The sequence below is a fragment of the Equus quagga genome, chromosome 3 (assembly GCF_021613505.1).
Source record: "Equus quagga isolate Etosha38 chromosome 3, UCLA_HA_Equagga_1.0, whole genome shotgun sequence".
NCBI lineage: Eukaryota > Metazoa > Chordata > Mammalia > Perissodactyla > Equidae > Equus > Equus quagga.
Window position 1 is genome coordinate 39,618,325 of NC_060269.1, and position 22,787 is coordinate 39,641,111.

The following is a 22,787-nucleotide window of genomic DNA, read 5'->3' on the forward strand; positions in this document are numbered from 1 at the left end:
AAGAGATAAGACTACGGATATAGAAGTTAGCTTTCAAAAGAAATGAAAACATCTTATCCTTTGAGTAAAGATAGACTGAGGAAAGAAAAGAATATAAAATATGAAATGAAAAAAGAAGAGAAATAAGGATAGGACTGGTCATTTGAGGAGAGTGAAAAGACTCCAAATAACTAAAATGCAGAATGAAATAGAAGATCAAAAAGAGATAAGGAATATCAGAAGCAAGGAGGCTAAGCTAGGGGAAAAAATGTGAATTTATACTAGGAACCTCTCAAGACAGTAAACTGATACAACTCTAGGAAAGCTAGGCAATCCATGAATAGGGAACAAAGCAGACGAAATAAACAATTGTAATTATTTAGATTAATGGACTGGGAAATTTGTGAAGAAAGATCAGGAGAATGGAAACCTTGGGTATTATTCAGAATAAAATTGAGATGGCTACTAGATTAAATATGGCTTAATCTAGATTAAGTTTTTCATTTAAAAAGTGAGTTCTGAAGGAAAACTTCCCTACATGACATGGTTATTACAGTAACTATATTGGGAGAAAAGAGAGTTAACGCTACTGTGCAAAGTTTTCAGGCATTTCTGGAAAAACAATGTGACATTTAGAATAACCCAAGTCCAGGTGAGCTTTCCTGAGTAAGATTACTAAGCAGTGAAAGACTCTTCTGATGAAGAATACTTCAACTGTTCTATCCATACAAGCCTGACACCATTATCTCCAAGGCATATTATGGATCAGCGGAGTAGCAAACTCTAGGACACGTGGTGAGAAGCTGCTACCTACAGTATAAGGCAGCCTCTATTGATTTTAGTGACAAATTAGTGGTTGAACTAAAGGGTAATCCTTCTTACCCTTGTAAGAAAAAGGGGTCTCTACTACTAATATTAAACCCCCATTTCAAATATAAATACTCAAAATTAATATATACTCAATTATTATGTTATGAAGCATATGGAACAAGAGAATGGGGAAAGAATAGTGCACAGACGCCATTTTGCCTTAATTCAGCCATACATAGGTCATGAAAATCCTCTTAATTACCACATTTGACATACACATAGGAGAAGGTAACTCTCAACTAAATCTTTTCTTTATTTTGATATCACAATTGAAAACTGACCACCACCATGAATGAGATATGTCAGTTTTTATTTCCTTTTCCACTGCAAACTGGCCACGGATGGTATAAAGCAAACTATAAAAACATCAATGTAAAGAACAATGTTACCCATCCAATGGGCACTTAAGTGATTGTTAACCAATGGCCACATGATTTAAAATCAACTAACAAAAAGAATTATCAACGATATTAGCTCTAGAAACTTTCATTAAACTAGACTTTTGGTTATTTGACGTTAACACAGAATACTGTTAGATAACATGAAAGATACAAACAAAAGTAAACTCCCCTAACAAAAATACAGCTATTACACTAATTACAAAATCTTGTCCTTACACAGAAAGACAATGCAACTAAGAGTAGTACATTCCACTGTTATAAGCCATTTCTCTAAAAAGCTAAATAAGACAACATTATAGGCCAATATATCCTGAAATATGCCTTCAATTGATAAAAGAAGCCACATAATGATTAAAAAATAAGGAACAAAAATGCTCTCATAAAAATTAAAAACACACATACTTAATAAAGCAGAGGGAACATATACATATTCCATACGCAGGTTTACAAAAACACCAAAATATTATTGCCTACAAATAACCTGCACAAGATTAACATCAGTAAGATTCTCAAAAATCTATTCTCTCCTCACAGGAAAGATTAAAAAAAAAAAAAAAAAAAACTCTGATAATACCCTTCGCCTAAAAGCAATGGTTTATTAAGGTATGCAGTCACATATGCAATAAGTGTCATGATAAACGAAAGTAATAAGTTCTTCTCCAATCCAAAAAACTAAACATGAATTCACAAGACTAATATCAATAAACATATCACACACAGCTAACATTTTCATGGTAACACATGGGATTCAAAACATAATGTTTTGCTTAAAATAATTAGCTGAGGAATTGAAGCACAAATACAAAGATAATTGCTTCCTTTGGGCTTTGGCTGTCAAACACAGAAAATGCCAATGCTTTATAGTCCTGTGACAATTAAAATCTTGTCACAGACCCAGACTATCAATGAATATCTATTTAAAAATAAATTTGCAATATGACACCAAAAGCACAAGCAACAAAAGAAAAAATAGATAAATTGGACTTCACCAAAATTGAAAACTTTTGTGACTCAAAGAAACTAGAAAGAAAGTGAAAAGACAATCACAGAATGGGAGGAAGTATTTGCAAATCACATATTTCATCAGGGACTAATTTCTAGAATATATAAAGAATGCTTACAATTCAACAATAAAAAGACAACCCAATAAAAAAATGGGCAATGGATCTGAACAAACATTTCTTCAAAGAATATATGTAAATGGTTAATAAGCACATAAAATAATGCTCATCCTTACTTATTATGAAAATCAAAACCACAATGAAATACAACTGCACACCTACTAGGATGGCTAAAATGCAAAAAAGACTGACAATAACAAGTGTCTCTGAGGGTGTGGAGAAATTGGAACCCTCACACGCTGTTGGTGGAACTGTAAAATAGTGCAGCCACTTTGACAGTTTCTCAGAGTTAAATATAGAGTTACCAGATTACCCTGCAATTTCATCCTTATAAGTATATTCCCAAAAGAAATGAAAACATACGTCCAAACAAAAACTTACAGGAGAAGGTTCACTGCAAAAGCATTCCCAAAAAAAGCAGATACAACCCATCAACTGACGAATAGGTAAACAAAATGTGGCATACGACGAAAATTTTTTTTGACCATACAAATGAATGATACATGCTTCAACATGGGCGAACCTTGAAAACATTATGCTAAGTGAAAGAAGCTAGTCACAAAAGGACAAATATTGTATGATTACATTTATATGAAATGTCTGGAATAGGCAAATCCACAGAAACTGTATATTAGTGGTTGCCTAGGGTGCAGGGGGGACGCGGCAGAATGGGGCGGGGGTTGAAGGGAAATACGGAATGACTGCTAATGGATAAAGGATTGGTTTGGTTTTTCTAGGGGGAAGGAGGGACAAGTGTCTTAAAATTACATAGTAGTGATAATTGCACAACTGTGAATATACTAAAAACCACTAAACTGTACGCTTAGGGATGAATGTTCCGGTATGTGAACTGTATCTCAATAGAGGAGTCACTAAAAATTAATTAATTAACTTGCAAAAATATATATCATAAACACATACAATGTAAAGATGATTGTCTCCCTCAAACAAACTGAAAGTTATGCATCATTGGGGAAAAAAATGACAATAAGTTATTCTTTTCTACTTAATACATCTCTGGAAATCAGTTACCACATTTTAAAGTAGTAAAAATTTCTTTAAGAGATTTTTGTAATACCATGTGCTCCTAAAAATGTTATATTTATTATAAATATACAGTAAACAGGGTAGTACAATTGTTGGATATTTAAGCATCAACTATGATTATTATAGAATCTTAGAAACATCATTTGGTTGAATATTTATTGTTTCAAACACATTAAGAAGTATAATAAAAGAAATTAATGTTTATTATTAAACATTTCTTCACATACCTAGGAAATTTCCTCTAGCTAACCAAATAAATATATTCATCCTTAAAAATATTTTACTGACTACGTTAAAACAATAAAAAAACTATACCATGACACTTGGTTAACCAATGCCTCAGTACTTCCCCCCACTGCTGAAATATATTTAATAATTTTAAAATCTGTCATGATTAACCAAAGTATTGTTATATCTACACAGTCACCACAGCATGCAAGTCTAAAATACTATATAGTTGAAGTAAAACACATTCTGAGATTAACTCTACTTTTACTCAAAAATAAAAAAGAGCTGTATTTAGTTAAATCATAAGCTTATGAAATTCTTAACTACAGACAACTATCAAATTTTTCATATTATAATGCTATTACAAAGAAACTGGAGTAGCCCAGATAGGAAACAGCTTATGGCCTGACCATAGTACGGGTCTTCATGTTGCCTTATGGTCGTGAATAGGACCTAAGATAAGGAGGGGTCGAGTAATGGACGGCTAAAGAAGAAATTTGTACTGTGACATATCAAAGGCTAATAGAAAAATCTCAAGTAGGGAAAATCCTGTTCCATTCAAAAAGTATTAGCATTCCTGCCCAATAAAACTATTAGTTTCCTTGAACTCTTTTAATACTGAGGTTGTACACTAAGAGAATTTTCTGGATACAAGACATACAGAGGATATCAGAAGAGGATCAGAATAAGTATAAAGAGAAGAAATTTCAGTACCAAGTAAAAATTGAAAGAAATATAAATTATAATTGTAATTGACACTGGCTATTGTAAATGTCATTAATGTAACATATATGTAAAGTCAAGTAATATGCAAAGTAATTAACATGGTGAACATGTACTTACCAAATACTTAGATAGCCTTTTAAAAGTTCTGCTGATGGCTGACACTCCCTAAATGATAAAAAAAAGAAAAAAAGAAAAGAAATAATTTTTCAACTACTCCGTAAAATCTACCCAAGAATATCATTTATATGAGAGCAATTTGTTTTTTACAACACTTTAAAAACCAAAATGAATGCTTAAACTTTGGCACAATCTTATAAATAACTGAAATTTTACATGTAACATACGGAAAAATAATGAATTATCAAGATACTGGCAGAGTTTACTACACTACAAAAAGAATGAGACTCTATATCAAATCGAATTTAAAAAATTACAGACCAAGAAAACAGTGTGCTAACAATGTCTTAGAGAAGCATTCATATGTTAAATTCTTCCTGTCCATCAATATACAATGTCATATTCGACATTCTGGTATCTAGCTACCTTTTAAGTAGCACCTAGACGATGTAACTGTATCATCTACAGAGTTAAAGTAGAGCCAGTGAAGTGGAAAGATATTTCACAAAGTATTTATTCTATTTTTATTTTTTAAAAATTAACATAAGGAAGCATTTTAAAATCCACCCTATGCTGGTACTAAAAAAACAAAATTTTTTTACCCATAATAAACAATGTATAAAATGACATATTGATTTTACTATTTACAAAAGTTAGCTGTAAATTTTATAATAAACACAGTATATATCCTTTCAATCAAGTCTCAAGTCAAAATAACCTTCAAAAAGTTCAAATTTCAAGAATAAAGCACTAAATACTAGTAAAGCTCTTACTGTTTGCCAGTCCCATTGCTTAGGACTTGAAAAAACTTACACACACTTTTTGTTAATCACCTCATTAACTCCCCATTTTATCGATTAAAAAAAACAAGGCTTATAGAGACTCAGTCATCTGCTTAAATACAGTAGCCGCCTTTGACTGTACAACCCAATGTGTTTAAGGCACATACTGTGACTCTTCAAAAGCAAAACGAAACAAACAAATAAGACAGAACATGACAATATTAAGTAAAACTGACAGCCTCTTTTAGAGTCAGAAAAAAAAATTTTTTTAATTTCTTTTAAAGAATTACCAGAATAAAAAAATAATCTATCTTAACTAGCAGAAAATGTTACCATACTAGAAATTACAATACCACACATAAAAATAAAATATTTTCTTATGAGTGAGCTATAGCAATAGATTTTCTATCACTACCACTGTTAAAATCAATCAAATGAATTATATCTATCCACAGGTCATGGAAAAAGGAGGAAGAATAAAGTATATTAGAAACCTAAACAATAAAGTTTAAAACAATAAAGCTTCTATAAGATGACAGGAAAATATTGTCATGACTTTGAAATAGGCAAAGATTTCTTAAACAAGACACTAAAATCAAAACACAACAAACTGGACTTCGTTAAAATTAAAGAATTGTGGGAGTCGGCTGGGTGGCGCAGCAGTTAAGTGCACACATTCTGCTTCAGAGGCCCGGGGTTCGCCAGTTTGGATCCCAGGTGCGGACATGGCACCGCTTGGCAAGTCATGCTGTGGTAGTCATCCCACATATAGAGTAAAGGAAGATAGGCACAGATGTGAGCTCAGGGCCAGTCTTCTTCAGCAAAAAGAGGAGGATTGGCAGCAGATGTCAGCTCAGGGCTAATCTTCCTCAAAAAAAAAAAAACTAAAGAAGTGTGTTCTTAAAAAAGTGAGAACGCAAGCTACAGAGTAGGAAAAAATATTGGCAATGCACATGTCCAACAAAGGACTTATATACAAAGTGTTTTTTAAAAAAACAACTTTAAATCACAAAGAAAAAGACAACCCAATTTTTAAGACAGGCTAAAGACCAAACAAAACTTCACAAAAGATAATTTCAAAAACCAATAAACATATTGAAAAGGAAGGTGTCCACCATCACTATCAGGAAAACAGATACACAACACAAGAAGATACTACTATCCACCAAAATGACTAGCTTTTATCTAAAAACCAGATAATACCAAGTGTAAACGAGAATGTGCAGCAACACATTCTCATACTCCGCAAGTAGAAATGTAAATTGGTATAACAAGTATGGAAAACTATTTGGAAGAATCTACTAAAGGTGAAAATGCACACCCAATGACTAAATAATACCACTCCTGGGTGTACAATCAATAGAAATGTGCAACTATGTGCACAAAAAGATATGTACAAGATTTATCATAGCAGCATTATTTTTAAGAGCCCAAAAGTCCACTGGCAGTAGAAGGGAGAAATAAACCATAGTATATTCATACAACAGAATCCTAAACCTCAGTGAAAATGAGAAAACTAATGCCACACACAATATAAGAAACATCTCACAAATGCACTGCTGTGTGAAAGAAACCAAGAGGGGAAGAAAGCATATACACAGATCTTTTTTAAGTTCTATTTTTATTAAATTTAAAAACAAGCCAAACTAATCTCTGACTAAAAAGTCAGAAGAGTAGTTACCTTTGGGGTAAAGAGTTATTTGGGACAGGAGACAGGCAGGCCTCAGAGGTGTTGGTATCTTGATCTAGGTTACGGTTACAAAGGTATGTTCACTTTGTAAAAGTTCATCAATATAGAAAAGTTCATCTATACTTTTCTATACGTAAATTATACTTCAATTGTTTTAAAAGTTTATTTTAAAAAATAAAATAAATGAAAAATTACTTCTCAGTAAAATAATTTCAGGTCATCAAACTAATGACATGTAACTCCCTAACTTGAAAATCTGAATTTCCTAACAATGCATTTCAACTTATTTCTAATGACTGCATAAAGGTAAATTAAATATGTCTGGTCATTTCGTATTAAGTTTTTTGTTTTTTGGGTTTTTTTGAGGAAGATTAGCCCTGAGCTAACATCTGCTGCCAATCCTCCTCTTTTTTTTGCTGAGGAATACCTGCCCTGAGCTAACATCCGTGCCCATCTTCCTCTACTTTTTATGTGGGATGCCTACCACAGCATGGCGTGCCAAATAGTACATAGGTCCACATCCAGGATCTGAACCGGTGAACCCCGGACCACTGAAGCAGACCGTGCGAACTTAACAGCTGCGCCACCAGGCTGGCCCCTGTATTAGGTTTTAACAATAGTTTCAATGTAAATATAAATTTTACTAGCAAGGGATTCCTTCTGATTTTCTATTAATAGCAGAGAAAGTTTTGCATAAAATCTTCCTAATACCTGTGCTGCACAGCCTCAAATTAGGTTTACAAATGTGTAATTTCACACACACTAAAAATATTAATAGCTAGCTCAGAAAATGATTTCAAAAGCAATCAGATGGCAAAGTCAGGTATTTATAAAAACTTTACAAGGCAAACTATTTGGCCCTGTTCCTTAGAAAATCATAGGCTTTTGTAAACCATTAACCTTTTGAAGAAAAGCCTTGCAAATACATATTCTTACATATCTAAAAATTCTTAGGTTAATATTTACAGTGCTTACCTTGTTTATTCAAAATATAAATGGTCTTATGTGTATTTCCTTTTATCCATTTTTCCATTATCTTTACCTAATAATAACTTTTTTTTATCTAACCAACTTCTGTTCCTCTCTCTAAATTAAATAACATCATTACGTGATCAAATTTGAAAACTTATCCTTGATGGAAAGCTTCCTTATTACTCACAACAGCCTAGCTGTCTTGAGCTGGTGGACTTTTTTGTTGTATGAGTCTCTAAGACATCAGGATGGCATAGCCGCCAACAGGTCAGTTCCCTGAACAATTCTCAGATGCAGAGCATTCTTTGGACAAACTTTACTTTAGACAACTCATAAACCCTTACAATAACTTTCCTCAGTCTTGGATTGTTTTATCTGTTAAGAGTCTTGCCTGGGAGAGTTCTCTGCAAACCTCCAATCACCCAGGAATGGTTGTCAGGTTTCTACTTGAAGGTAGACAATCTTTAGGTCACAGTTCTGAGACATAAGGTACACAAGCAACACTTTCACAAAACGGATTTTTTTAATCAATTTAAACACCACCCCCTCTCTCAAAGCCAGACACCTGCTTCTTCTAAATTCAGGTACTTATCTTTCTAAATGGCATATTTATACCAAGAAATACTTAAGACAATGCTCCCACTTTGGGCAACTTTTGATATGAACAAAATTGTTAATTTGAGAGGCACCTTAGAACGAAAAGGATAAAAACACCTTCCATCAAGAGAAGTTTGCCTTCCCAAAAGAAAAAGATGAACTGCACAGAGGTCACACATCTCAGCAAAACAAGTGACAAATACTGAAAGGACCAGGATGGTGGTTTAGGGTCCACCTTGAAGCTGAGAGCCAATAGATCCCATCCCAAATCTACAGAGACTACAGAACTGACATGGGTTTATTAGGAAAATTACCTAACTTTATGATTTCTAGTAACACTAAAGACCCCAGAGAGGACAATAAGGATGTAAGCAAAACAGTCGTCCCTAAAATAAAAGATGCAGAATGAATTCAGTGATACTGTTCATTCAGCAATAAATCTAATAGAGACTGCTCATGAATTATAATCATGTAAATAGTGGTATTGAAAAGACAGCATCTTTAAATAGTGCTAATGATATCTTTCCTAGGATACTGTTATTTGTTGCTGTTGTTTTCTTAAAAAAAAAAGCAGTGTCTCAGCTAGTCAAAAGTTTTAAGTAGTTAATAGATATCAGATCTTGAATTATCTGGAACAAAGCACTAGAACTCATTTCTCAAACACCCATCACCCATTCAATTTAGCCTAATTACAATATCTCACAAACCAACCGAGAGCTAATCAACAGCTTATCTCCACCTTATACAAAACTGAATCCTGCTATATCCTTTGAATGCCTTCAAAAAACTTCACACCATCATAATTTTTTGTAAAAGATGTAAATTTTTACTTTTAGAATCTCATGTAGCATTTCTATTTCCTTAACAAAGAAAGCACAGCACTCAGTATTTCTCTCTCAAGTATCTTGTCTGATTGCTAGAAAACTGCAAAGCAATGCTTACGCAATATCTCCAACAGTTTGAAAAGAGTCCCTCAACATTCTGATGACATCCTCATAGACACTACCAACAAATTAAAAAAGTAAACCCATGGTACTTTTAAAATATCTGATTCGCCCCAGTTGTCAAAACACCACAAAATATAAGTTTCAATACAACTTATCTGCATTTTTATAATCCATTTCACTACACAATTACACCATTATAAAATTATGCCCTCACCATTTTCTTCAACATTTCCACAAACCTTAAAAGTACTTCTAAATTCCTCACAGTTCTTGTTAATTGACAATTTTTACAATATACTTCTTATGAAGCCTGTGCCTTATATACCTTTCACTGCCATCTTCATATTCCTTGATTATTTTATGGCAGTGACATACAACCACTGTGAGAATTCTAATCCTCTCACAAAATACGAAGTTTATTTAGAAACAAAAACTGCTGCTCAGATTGATATCTGCAACTGGGAGATTCTGCAATAAACTGAAACTTTATGGAGTCCTAACATCTCACATAATCCGTAAGACTACAACTGTTTAAACTGAGTTAAAAATATAAAGAAGGAGGGGCCGGCCCAGTGGTATAGTGGTTAAGTTCACGCACTCCGCTTTGGCAGACTTTACGCACAGCTCATGAAGCCACACTGTGGCAGCATCCCACATACAAAGTAGAAAAAAACTGGCACAGCTGTTACCTCAGCGACAATCTTCCTCAAGCAAAAAGAGTTAAGACTGGCAACAGATGTTAGCTCAGGGACAGTCTTCCTCACAAAAAATAAAAAATAAAAAAATAAGGAAAAGAATGTTATAATAGCTGAGAAAAGAGTAAACGTATTAACTTTTAAACCTTGTGCTATAAAATGTAATGCATACTATCCTAAAGAAAAGATGGGTTTCCCAAAATCACATCCATCAATAATATTTAACAAAAGAGAAAAACAGAAGCTCAAAAGGATTTATTTGAAATAATATAGTTAGTAAAAAGCAGGCCTATCTAGAACCAAGTATTCTGAATCCCAAAATCCTTTCTATTCCCCCACTGGCTACAGAGCAATTCAGATTTAAGGTGTAATCTTATAAAAAGGTTAAAACGTTTTCCTTTTCCATTCAAAAACAAATTATTCCAACCAACCAGGGAGGGATATACATTCTTTGCAAGTGTGTAGGAAACATTCACCAAAATAAAACAAGTTTTGACAAATTTTTTAAAAATTAGAAGAACAAAAATAACACAAACTATATTATCCTATGGAATTAGGCTAGAAATGAGTAGCAGAAAGATAGCCAAAAAGATCCCAAATATAGTATTCAAAAACACATCTAAATAACCTATGGATCAAAGAGGGCTCACAAACAAGTAGGGTTTATGGCAGGAATACAAAGCTGGTTCAAAATGTGAAAGTCAAACAACGAAGGAGACCAGATTAATGATTTAACCAAGAAAAACGATTATAACGATAGCTACAGAAGAGACGCTAGACAAAACTCAGCACTCATTCCTGATTTTTTTTTTAAAAAAACTCTTAGCAAAGTAGGAATAAAAGGGAATTTCCTTAACCTAATAAAAGGCATCTAAATAAACCTAAAGTTAATTTTATATTTAATATTAAAAGACTAATAAAAGACCAGGAACAAGGAAAAGGCATTTGTTCTCAGCATTTCTATTCAAAATTGTACTGGAAGTCCTGGTAAGTGCAGTCAGGAAAGAATAAAATATAAAAGACATACAGATTGGAAACAAAGCAATAAAAACTGTCCTTATTCATATGAATGTCTACATAGAACATTTAAAGGAATCTACAAAAAATTCCCAGAACTAATAAACAATTTTAACAATGCATAGAATATAAAGTCAATATACAAAAATCAATAGAATTTTTATATACTAGCAACAAGTTAGTATATTAAAATTTTTAAAAGCAGTAGCATTTACAACAGCATCAAAAATATACTTAGCTATAGATATACAAAATTTGTGCAGGATCTTTATGCTGAAAACTCAGAACACTGACAAGAGTAATCAAAGACCTGAGTAACTGAAAAAATATACCATGTCCATGAATTGGATGGCTCAATTCTCTCAGATTAATATATAGATTAAACACAATCCCAATCAAAATCTCAGTAGAACATCTTTGTAGTTATCAACAAGTTGATTCTTAAATTTATATGGTAAAGTAAAGGGACTAGAATATCCAAAAACAATTTAAAGAACAAAATTAAAGAACACTAAATAATTTCAACAACTAATGTAAAGCTACATTATTCAAGGCAATGTGGTATTAACAAAAGTCTCGTGTCTCCTATCAGTATCCATGAAATTATGGTTGAGCAGTTTGTTAGATTTGTTAGTCTATGCCCCAACTATAGTCAATGAAGATGAAATTGAAAGTTTCTACACAAGCATCCAAGAAGAAATTGATTATACACCAAAATACGACATGCTGATCATTATAGGTGACAGGAATGCAAAAGTAGGAAATAATGCGGAATCAAATGTCACTAGAAAATTTGGACTGGGATCAGAAACAAAGCAGGAGACTGGCTCATGGATTTCTGTGAAGCCAACAATCTGTCCATGGCAAATACTTGCTTCAAGCAACGAAACATGTATACATGGGTATCACCACACGGCCAATGTAGAAATCAAATAGACTATATAATTAGAAGCAGGAGATGAAGAAGCTGTATTGTCTCTGCCAAAACAAGACTAGGAGCACACTGTGGTACTGGCCACGAACTTTTTATATCAAATATCAGAGTAAAGCTGAAGAAGAGCACTAAAATTAGGAATATAGTGCCAAAATAAAATGTAAACAACATTCTTGACAAATTTAAAGCCCATATAAAAAAACAGATTTGCATGGCTAAACTTAATTGACCAAGAACTGGAAGAACTATGGACTGAAAACAGAAATATTTTAATAAGGAAGAATTCAAAACGATAATACCTGAAGTAAAAAGAAAAGAAAAATCAAGACAGATGACAGAAGAAACACTAAAATTTGTTAAAGACAGGTGAAAAGCAAAAGGTGACAAAAGCAGGGTTAGAATCCTGAAGGAAGTTTTTCAGTGACTATCACATAGAGATAAAGAGAAGTATTATAATGGCCAATGCAAAGAGACAAAAGAAAATAACAAAAAAGGAAGAACGAGAGGTCTCTTCCGGAAGATTCAAGCAATCAAAGGGAAATTTGAAACTAGATTAGGAATGGTAAACGACCAACAGGGAAACACGCCATCTGATCAGGAGAACATAAAGGGAAGGTAGAAACAGTGTACTGAAGATCTATATAGAAGAGACAAGGATGACAGATTCCTTTGAAGAAGATTCCTACGAGGAAGACCACGTAATTGTAGAAAGTGAAGTGAAAGCTGCCATGAAAGTACTAGGAAGAAATAAATGTCACCAGCGCTAGATGGGATATTGATAGAATTATTTCAAGCCACAGAGCCTGAATCTGTCAAAATCCTAACAAGAATATGCCAACAAATATGGAAATCCAACAATGGGCTACAGACTAGAAATGCTCAATATATATTCCAATCCCCAAAAAAGGACATGCCAAGGAATGCAGTAAGAATAGGACCAGTGCTCTAACCTCCTGTGCAAGCAAAGTAATGCTCAAGGTGCTGCAACAAAGGTTTTTACTTTACATGGAGCAATAAATGCCTGATGTCCAAGCTGGACTTTCAAAAGGGAGAGGTACATGAGATCTAATGTGATTATTTGTTGGCTACTGGAGTGCTCCAAATAATTTCAGAAGAAGGTTATTTTTTATAGATTACAGTAAAGCATTTGCACAGATCATGAAAAGCTACAGCCTGCTCTGAAAGAAACAGGCATGCTTCAGCATTTTATTGTCCTGATGTGTAACCCGTATTGTGGACAAGAATCCACTGTCAGGACAGAATATGGAGAGACAGAATGGTTTCCTATAGAGGAACGTATCAGACAAGAGTGTATTTATCTCCCTGTCTGTTTAATCTGTATGCAGAACATATCAGATGATAAGCTGGGCTAGATTCAGATGGAGGAGGAGTGAAAATTGGTGGAAGAAATATCAACAATGTAAGATATGCACATGACACTATCTTATTGGCAGAAAACAGCAATGACGTGAAACAACTTCTGATGAAAGTAGAAGAAGAAAGTGCCAAAGCAGGACTGCAACTGAACATCAAGATGACAAACATCAGCAAAGTGATGTCAGCATCACGGCAGAGTGAGTCTTCCTAGTAATCTTTCCTCTCCAATAGACAATGAAAAGGACATTCACACTCCAACAGAGGACATACAAACACAACACAAATAATGTCAGAGAGACCCATGCAGCCATACAACCGAGGGCAGAGAGGCTGGAGCCCCCCTCGGAGGAGGTGGAGTGAGGTAAGAAAACTTTACTTCCTCCCCTAAAGACTGCAATCTAGGACCATGGGTGGCCTCCAACAGGAAAGGAATGGGGGAGGGGACCTTTGTTCATGGGAACATCAAAGACTCCCAAGGGCCCTTGCAGCCTAGAGAAAAGCCCTCTACCAGGGCAAAAACTTTCGAGGGGAGTGATCTTATCAAGCCAACACCCCAGGAGAGCAGATAGCGAGAGCAGAGGGAGAAAACCCTGAGAGCACACAGGAGAAAGCACCCCTCCCCCCACCCGCTTGGTGCGGCTCCAGCCCCTGGGATTTTGGCTGAAGTCAGAGGGCTCAGAATACGTGGCTCTTGACCCCCACCCAGTGGTAATAGGTGGTAACTGTGACCAAATAACAAGAGGATGCTAAAAACAGAGCCACTCCCTCTAGCAATATCAAATATTATATTAGATCTCCAGACCAGAGAGAAAATGACAAGTTCTCAGAAACCAGTCCTGAAGACACAGAAACACATAATCTAAATGACAAAGAATTTAAAACAGCTATCATCAAAAAACTCAACAAGGTAAAAGAGAATGTAGAGAAATAATTCAACAAGTTCAGGAACTACTTCACAAAAGAGACTGAAACCATAAAGAAGAATCAATCAGAAATATTAGAGATAAAAGACAAAATGGAAGAAACAAAACAAAATATGGATTCCCTGAATGCTTGAGCGGACACCACAGAGGAGTGTATCAGCATAATCAAAGATAAACATGTTGAAATGCTCCAGATATTGGAGGAGAGAGAACCAAGACTAAAAAGAAATGAAGAAAGTTTCCAAGAAGTATCTGACTGAATTAGGGAATGCAACATAAGAATTACAGGTATTCAAGAAGGAGAAGAGAAGGAGGATGAAGTAGAAAGCTTATTCAAAGAAATAATAGCAGAGAAATTTCCCAAACCTAGGGAAGGAAATCCACATGGAAGAGGCTGCCAGATCTCCTAAAGATGTCAACGTAAAAAGACCTACTGCAAGGCATATAGTAGTGAAACTAGCAAAACTGCATGACAAGGAAAGAATACTAAGGGCAGCAAGGCAGAAGAAAATAACCTTCAAAAGAACCCCCATCAGGCTTTCAGCGGATTTCTCTGCAGAAACCTTACTGGGTAGGAGAGACTGGAATGACATATCCAAATCTTTGAAGGACAAAAACTTTCAGCCAAGAATACTCTATCCAGTGAAAATATCCTTCAGGTATGATAAAGAAATGAAAACTTTCCCAGAGAAACATAAGCTAAGGGAGTTCATGAGAAAAACAACTTAGGAGGGGAAGAGGAAAGGGACTGAATCGGCTTAGTCTAAGGAAATTAGGGGTCATTAGAAAAGTGACTATCTTACCCACGAGATTATGAATACAAACCTCAGGGTAACCATTAAATAAAAAAGCAGAACAGAGACACAAATAATAAATAAGCAGAAAACAAAGAAACACAATATAAAAAACTACATAACTCAACTGGCAGACCAAAATACACAGGACAAGAAACAAAGGAAATGTAGGAGAACCAGAAAATGAGTGACAAAATGGCAGCATTAAGCCCTCATATATCAATAATCATCCTAAATGTAAATGTACCCAATAAAAAAGACACAGAGTGGAGAGATGGATTAAAGAACAAGACCCACCAATATGCTGCCTCCAGGAAACACATCTCAGCTCCAATGACAAACACAGACTCAGAGTGAAGGGAGAGAAGACGATAGTCTAAGCTAACGGCAAACAAAAGAAAGCAGGTGTCACAATACTTATATCAGACAAAGTAGACTTCAAGATAAGACAAGTAAAGAGAGACAAAGAGGGGCAGTATACAATGATCAAAGGGACATTTCATCAAGAAGAAATAACACTTATAAATATCTATGCACCCAACATAGGAGCACCAAAGTACATAAAGCAAGTATTAATAAACCTAAAAGAAAACATTAATAATAACACAAAAATAGTAGGGAACCTCAACACTCCACTCACATCAATGGACAGATCATCCAGACAGAAAATCAACAAGGAAACAGTGGAATTAAATAGACATAATTAAGACAGTTGGACTTAATAGACATACATAGAACACTCCATCCAAAAACAGCAGAATATACATTCTTCTCTAGTGCGCACGGAATATTCTCAAGAATAGACCATACATTGGGAAACATGGAGAGCCTCAATAAATTTAAGAACACTGAAATAATAACAAGTCTCTTTTCCAATCACAATGCTATAAAGCTAGAAATTAATTACAAGAAAAAAGCTGAGAAACGCACAAATACGTGGAGACTAAACAACATGCTATCAAACAAGCAATGGATCATTGAAGAAATTAAAAGAGAAATCAAAAACTATCTGAAGACAAATAAAAATGAAAACATACCATACCAACTCATATGGGATGCAGCAAAAGCCGTATTAAGAGGGGAATTCATCACAATACAGGCTCACCTTAACAAACAAGAAAAATCCCAAATAAGCAATCTCAAACTACACCTAACTGAATTACAAAAAGAACAAACAAAGCCTAAAGTAAGAAGGAGAGAAATAATAAAAAGCAGAGTAGAAATAAGTGCTATTGAAAAAAAAAGGCAGTAGAAAGGATCAATGAAACAAACAGCTGGTTCTTTGAGAAGATAAATAAAATTGACGAACCCCTAGCCAGACTTACAAAGAAAAAAAGAGAGAAAGCTCAGATAAATAAAATTAGAAATGAAAAAGGAGAAATAACAACAGATACCACAGAAATACAATGGATTACAAGAGAATACTACAAAAAACTATATGCCAACAAAATGGACAATCTAGAAGAAAGATAAATTCTTAGACTCTTACAACCTCCCAAAGCTGAATCAAGAAGAAATAAAGAATCTGAATAGATCAATCACAAAGAAAGAGATTAAAATACTAATCAAAAGCATCCCAAAGAATAAAAGCCCAGGACCAGACAGCTTCCTGGGGAATTCTACCAAACTTTCAGAGAGGATTTAATACCTATCCTTCTCAAGCTATTCCAAAATATTAGGGAAGATGGAAAGCTTCCTAACACATTCTACAAGGCCAACATCACTGTGATACCAAAGCCCAACAAGGACAATGCAAAAAAGGAAAACTACAGGCCAATATTGCTGATGAACATAGATGCAAAAATCCTCAACAAAATAATGGCAACCTGAATACAGCAATACATCAAAAAGATCATATATCATGATCAAGTGGGATTTATACCAGGGATGGTTCAACATCCACAAAATCAATCAATGTGATACATCACATTAACAAAATGAGAAATAAAAACCACATGATCATCTCAATAGATGCAGAGAAAGCATTTGGTAAGATCCAACAGCCATTTATGACAAAAACTCTTAACAAAATGGGGATACAAGGAAATTGCCTCAACACAATAAAGGCCATATACGACAAACCCACAGCCAACATCATACTCAATGCAGAAAAACTGAACGCCATCCCTCTAAGAAGAGGAACAAAACAAGGATGTCCACTATCATCACTCTTATTCAACACAGTACTGGAAGTTTTGGCCAGAGCAATTAGGCAAGAGAAAGAAATAAAAGGAATCCAAACACAGAGTGAAGAGGTGAAACACTCACTGTTTGCAGACAACATGACCTTATATATAGAAAACCCTAAAGAATTTCATTCTTTCGATTTCATTTACAATCGCAACTAAAAGAATAAAATACCTAGGAGTAAATTTAACTAAGGAGGTGAAGGATTTATACAATGAAAACTATAGGACATTATTGAAAGAAATAGATAATGACATAAAGAGATGGAAAGAGATCCCATGAGAGAAAAGATAGTCTCTTCAAAAAATGGTGTTGGGAAAACTGGACAGCCACATGCAAAGGAATGAAAGTAGACCACTATCTCATGCCATACAAAAAAATAAACTCAAAATGGACCAAAGATTTGAAGATAAGTCCTGAAACCAGAAAACTCCTGGAAGATAACATAGGTAGTACACTCTTTGACATCGAACTTAAAAGGATCTTTTCGAATACCATGTCTTCTCAGACCAGGGAAACAAAAGAAAAAATAAACAAGTGAGAGTTCATCACACTAAAGAGCTTCTGCAAGGCAAACGAAATTAGGATCAAAACCAAAAGACAACTCACCAATATTTTGGGAGACAATATTTGCAAATCATATATCCGACAAGGGGTTAATCTCCATAATATGTAAGGAACTCACACAAGCGAACAACAAAAAACAGCCCGATCAAAAAACGGGCAGAGGATATGAACAGACATTTTTCCAAAGAAGATATACAAATGGCCAATAAACACATGAAAAGATATTCAACATCATTAATCATCAGGGAAGTGCAAATCAAAACTACACTAAGATAGCACCTTAATCTGTTAAAATGGCTATAATCACTAAGACTAAAAATAACAAATGTTGGAGGGGATATAGAGAGACGGGAACCCTACACTGCTGGTGGGAAGGCAAACTGATACAGCCACTATGAAAAAACAGCATGGAGATTCCTCAAAAAACTAAAAATAGAACTACTATATGACCCAGCTATCCCACTACTGGGTATCTACCCAAACAACTTGAAATCAACAATCCAAAGTAACATATGTACCCCTATGTTCACTGCAACATTATTCACCATAGCCAGGACATGGAAACAATCCAAGTGCCCATGGATTGATGATTAGATAAAGAAGATGTGGTATATACATACAATGGAATACTACTCAGCCAGAAAAAAAAAATCATCCCATTTGCAACAACATGGATTGAGTTGGAGGGAATTATGCTTAGCGAAATAAGCCAGACTGAGAAAGACAAACACCAGATGATTTCACTCATATGTGGAATATAAACAAGCACACGGACAAAGAAAACAGTTCAGTGGTTACCAGGGGAAGGGGGGTGGGGACTGGGCACAGGGGGTGAGGGGAGCACCTATGTGGTGACAGACAACAAATAACATACAACTGAAATTTCACAATGATGTAAGCTATTATGAACTCAAATAAAAAACAAAGATGAGAAAAATCACAACTACAGAAGAACTACACAGCTTTAATATAGACAATGAAGACAATGAAATTGTTAAAGATTTTGTTTACCTTGGCTCAGTCACCAATATAAACGGAGACTACAGCCAAGAAATCAAAAAAATACTGAGACTTGGAAGGGCAGCAATGAAAGAATTAGGAAAGATCATCAAGTGTAAGGAAGTGTCATTAGAAACCAAGGCCAAGATTATCCACACCCTTGTATTCCCAATTACTACGTATGGGTGCAAAGGCTGGACAATGAAGAGGCCGACGGGAAAAAAACTGATTCATTTGAAATATGGTATTGGAGAAGAGCTCTGTGGATACTCTGGACCGCTAAAAAGACAGACAAGTGGGTTCTAGAACAACTTAAGACTGAACTATTGCTGGAGGCAAAAATGATTAGACTGAGGCTGTCCTACCTCGGGTACACCATGAGAAGACAGGATGCTCCAGAAAAGACAATTGCTGAGAAAAGCAGAGGGAAGCAGGAAAAGAGGAAAGTCAAATATGAGATGGAATGACTCCATAAAGAAAGCCACAGGCACAAGTCTACAGAAGCTGAGAAGGGCTCTGGAGGACAGGGCGTTGTGGATATCACTCCCACAGGGTCACGGTCACCAGGAATGGGAGTGGACCTAACTGTACATAACGACAAAACTTGTTAGACTGCAAATAGGGTAAAATCTCACAGTTCTTGACAATGGAATTCTAATTCCAAATAAAAGGGGTAGAGTCAATATTAGAAAAAGATGAAAGTCCAAAAAAGGCCATATAGAAGAGTATTAGCAGTCATCAGACTTATCATCTGTCACCAGAGTGATGCATTTCCAGGTTTGCCGTTTCCTTGCCCCTTCTTTGAACAAGTATAAAAAAATCTCGTGTTTCGAAATCTTACAGATAAAGCCAAACAAGGAAAATGCCTCAATACAGCTGCAGTATGACCTAAGAGATGTAGAAGTGTTTAAAAGAGGAAACAGAAAATACTAAATTTGAAAAATAAGAAACGATAAATACATATATGAATATTCAACCATTATATATTTGTAATTTGAATTTTTCAAATATCATCCCAATATTAACCGGTTTTCCTCATTCACATGTTTACTTCTGGAGGGTGGTTCTTAAATTTCATCAGGTCAATAAGCATCTACTGTATTATATTACTTGTCTTGTTGATCTCTTCCTTCTCACCGCCCACAACTCAGGAAATAAGCCTCTTTTTCAAATTTGACATGTTTCTATAGGGCCAAAAGCAGAAAGTTTTTCTTTTTAATCCACAAATTTAAATAGCTAATTTTGTGTAAAAAGTATGAATTAGAAAAGTAATTACATGATAAGATTTTCCTCCACTATTGCAAAATGCTAGGTTAAAATTCTTTACAGATATTACAATTTCTTAAAGTTTTCAAAGAGAAAGCAAGGAAACAAAAACTTTACCACCACATTGGAAAGATTTTTCACTAATAACGTCAAAAATTATAGTATATATTTTAAAATATTTCTGTTACAGTAAAATAGACAGAAAATGTACCACTTTAACCATTTTTAAGTATACAATCCAGTGGCATGCAACCATCACCATTAGCCATTTCCAGAACGTTTTTATCATCCCAAACAGAAACTCTATACTCATTAAACAAGAATTCTCCATTCCGCCTCCCCACCAGGCCCTGGTAACCTCTACTATACTCTCTAACTCTATGAATTTGACTACTCTCGGTACCTCATATGAGTGGAATTATACAATATTTGTTCTTTTGTGTCTAGCTTATTTTACTTAGCATGTTTCCAAGGTTCATCTATGTTATACCATGTGTCAGAATTTCATTCCTTTTTATGGCTAAACAGTCCTCTACTGTAGAAATATACTACATTTGTCCACCTGTTCATGGATGCTTGGGTTGTTTCCACTTTTTGGTTATTGTTAATAAGCTGCTGTAAACACTGGTATGCAAGTATCTGGCTGGGTCCCTGCTTTCAATTCTTTTGGTGATATACCTAAGAGTGGCATTATTGGATGATATGGTAATTCCATATATAACTTCTGAAGCAACTGCCAAACCATTTTTCATATCATTTCACATACCATTTTACATTTCCACCAGCAATGCATAAGGCTCCAATTTCTGTACGTCCTCACCTACACTTATTATTTTCCCTGTTTTTAGTAATAGTCAAGTGATATCTCAGTGCGGTTTTGATTTGCATTTCCCTGATAACTAAACAGTGTTAAGCATCTTCTTATTTGCTTATTGGCCATTTTGTATCTCTTCTTTGGAGAAATGTCTATTCAAGTCCTTTGCTCATTTTTGAATTGGATTGCTTTCTGTTGTGGAGCACAGTGATTTTTATAAAGTTAGAAAAACTTAAAGGCATAGAATGCTCCCTCCGAGGTAACAACCTTGCTTCCATGAAGTAACAAGATTACTGCTAATCTCAGATTAAAAGACTAAATTCAGGGAATTTGTAACCAAAAGTCCTCCACTACAAGAAAATCCTCAAGAAGGCTCTCATACCTGAAAAAAGAAAAAAGGGAGAAAGGGGTCACAAACCACAGAGTAGGAAGACAGATAAATAGAACCAGAATAGGATAGCAAATATTCAACTATAGCATTAGGATAAAGGTAAGGAAACTACCAAAGCAAAGACGATCTTATCACTCTAACTACAAACTCATAACACAAGCTGGAACAAGAAGTGAAAATAATAATTTAGGAGGGGAAGAGCAAAGGAACTAAACTAGTCTAGGCCAAGTAAGTAAGAGACCACCAGAGAATAGACTATATCATACACGAGATTCTAAATGTAAACTTCAGGGTAGCCACTAAACTAAAAAACAGAACAGAGACACAAAACATAAATAATCAAAAATCTAAGAAACCCAGCATAAGAAATCGCAGTATCAAATGGGTAGAACAAAGCACACAGGAAGAGAAAAGCAGGAAAGCCAGATAATGAGCAACAGATTGACAGCTTTAAGTCCACATGCATCAATAATCACTCTCAATGTAAACAGATTGAACTCTCCAATAAAAAGACACAGAGTGGCAAAATGGATTAAAGAACAAGATCCAACAATTTGTTGCCTCCAGGAAACACACCTCAGCCCCAAGGACAAACACAGGCTCAGAGTGAAGGGGTGGAGGACAATACTTCAAGCTAATAGCAAGGAAAAAAAGCAGGTGTTGCAATTCTTATATCAGACAAAGTGGATTTCAAAATAAGACAGGTAAAGAGAGACACACAGGAACAATATATAATGATCAAAGGGACACTTCATCAAGAAGAAATAGTGCTTACAAATATCTATGCACCCAACACAGGAGCACCAAGGTTCATAAAGCAACTATTAACAGACCTAAAGGAAGATGTTAAAAACAACACAATAATAGTAGGGGACCTCAACACCCCACTCACATCAATGGACAGATCATCCAGACAGAAAATCAACAAAGAAATAGTGGAGCTAAATGAAAAACTAAAACAAGTGGACTTAATACACATATACAGATCACTTCATCCTAAAAAACCAGAATACACATTCTTCTCAAGTGCACATGGAACATTGTCAAGAATAGACTATATGTTGGGAAACAAGGCAAGCCTCTACAAATTTAAAAAAACTGAAATAATAACAAGCATCTTCTCTGATCATAATGCTATAAAGCTAGAAATTAATTACAAGAAAAAAGCTGAGAAACACAAAAAGATGTGGAGACTAAACAATACACTACTGAACAAGCAACAGATCATTGAAGAAATTAAAGAAGAAATCAAAAAATACCTGGAAACAAATGAAAATGATAGTATGCCATACCAACTCATATGGGATACAGCAAAAGCTGTATTAAGAGGAAAATTCATCGCAATA

The 22,787-nt window shown here is 34.8% G+C and overlaps 1 protein-coding gene across 3 annotated transcripts in view; it reads right to left on the reverse strand.

Moving 5' to 3' along the window:
* The window catches only part of FBXW7 (F-box and WD repeat domain containing 7), a 217,388-nt gene that overhangs the window by 139,363 nt on the left and 55,238 nt on the right, over positions 1-22,787 (reverse strand). For 2 of the 3 annotated variants that reach the window (XM_046656230.1, XM_046656228.1), the window contains exon 2: positions 4,490-4,537. The exons of the other annotated variant lie outside the window; for it this stretch is intronic. The gene's annotated coding sequence lies outside the window, so the exon portion shown is untranslated. The remainder of the gene's footprint in view (positions 1-4,489; positions 4,538-22,787) is intronic. 3 annotated transcript variants of the gene reach the window in all.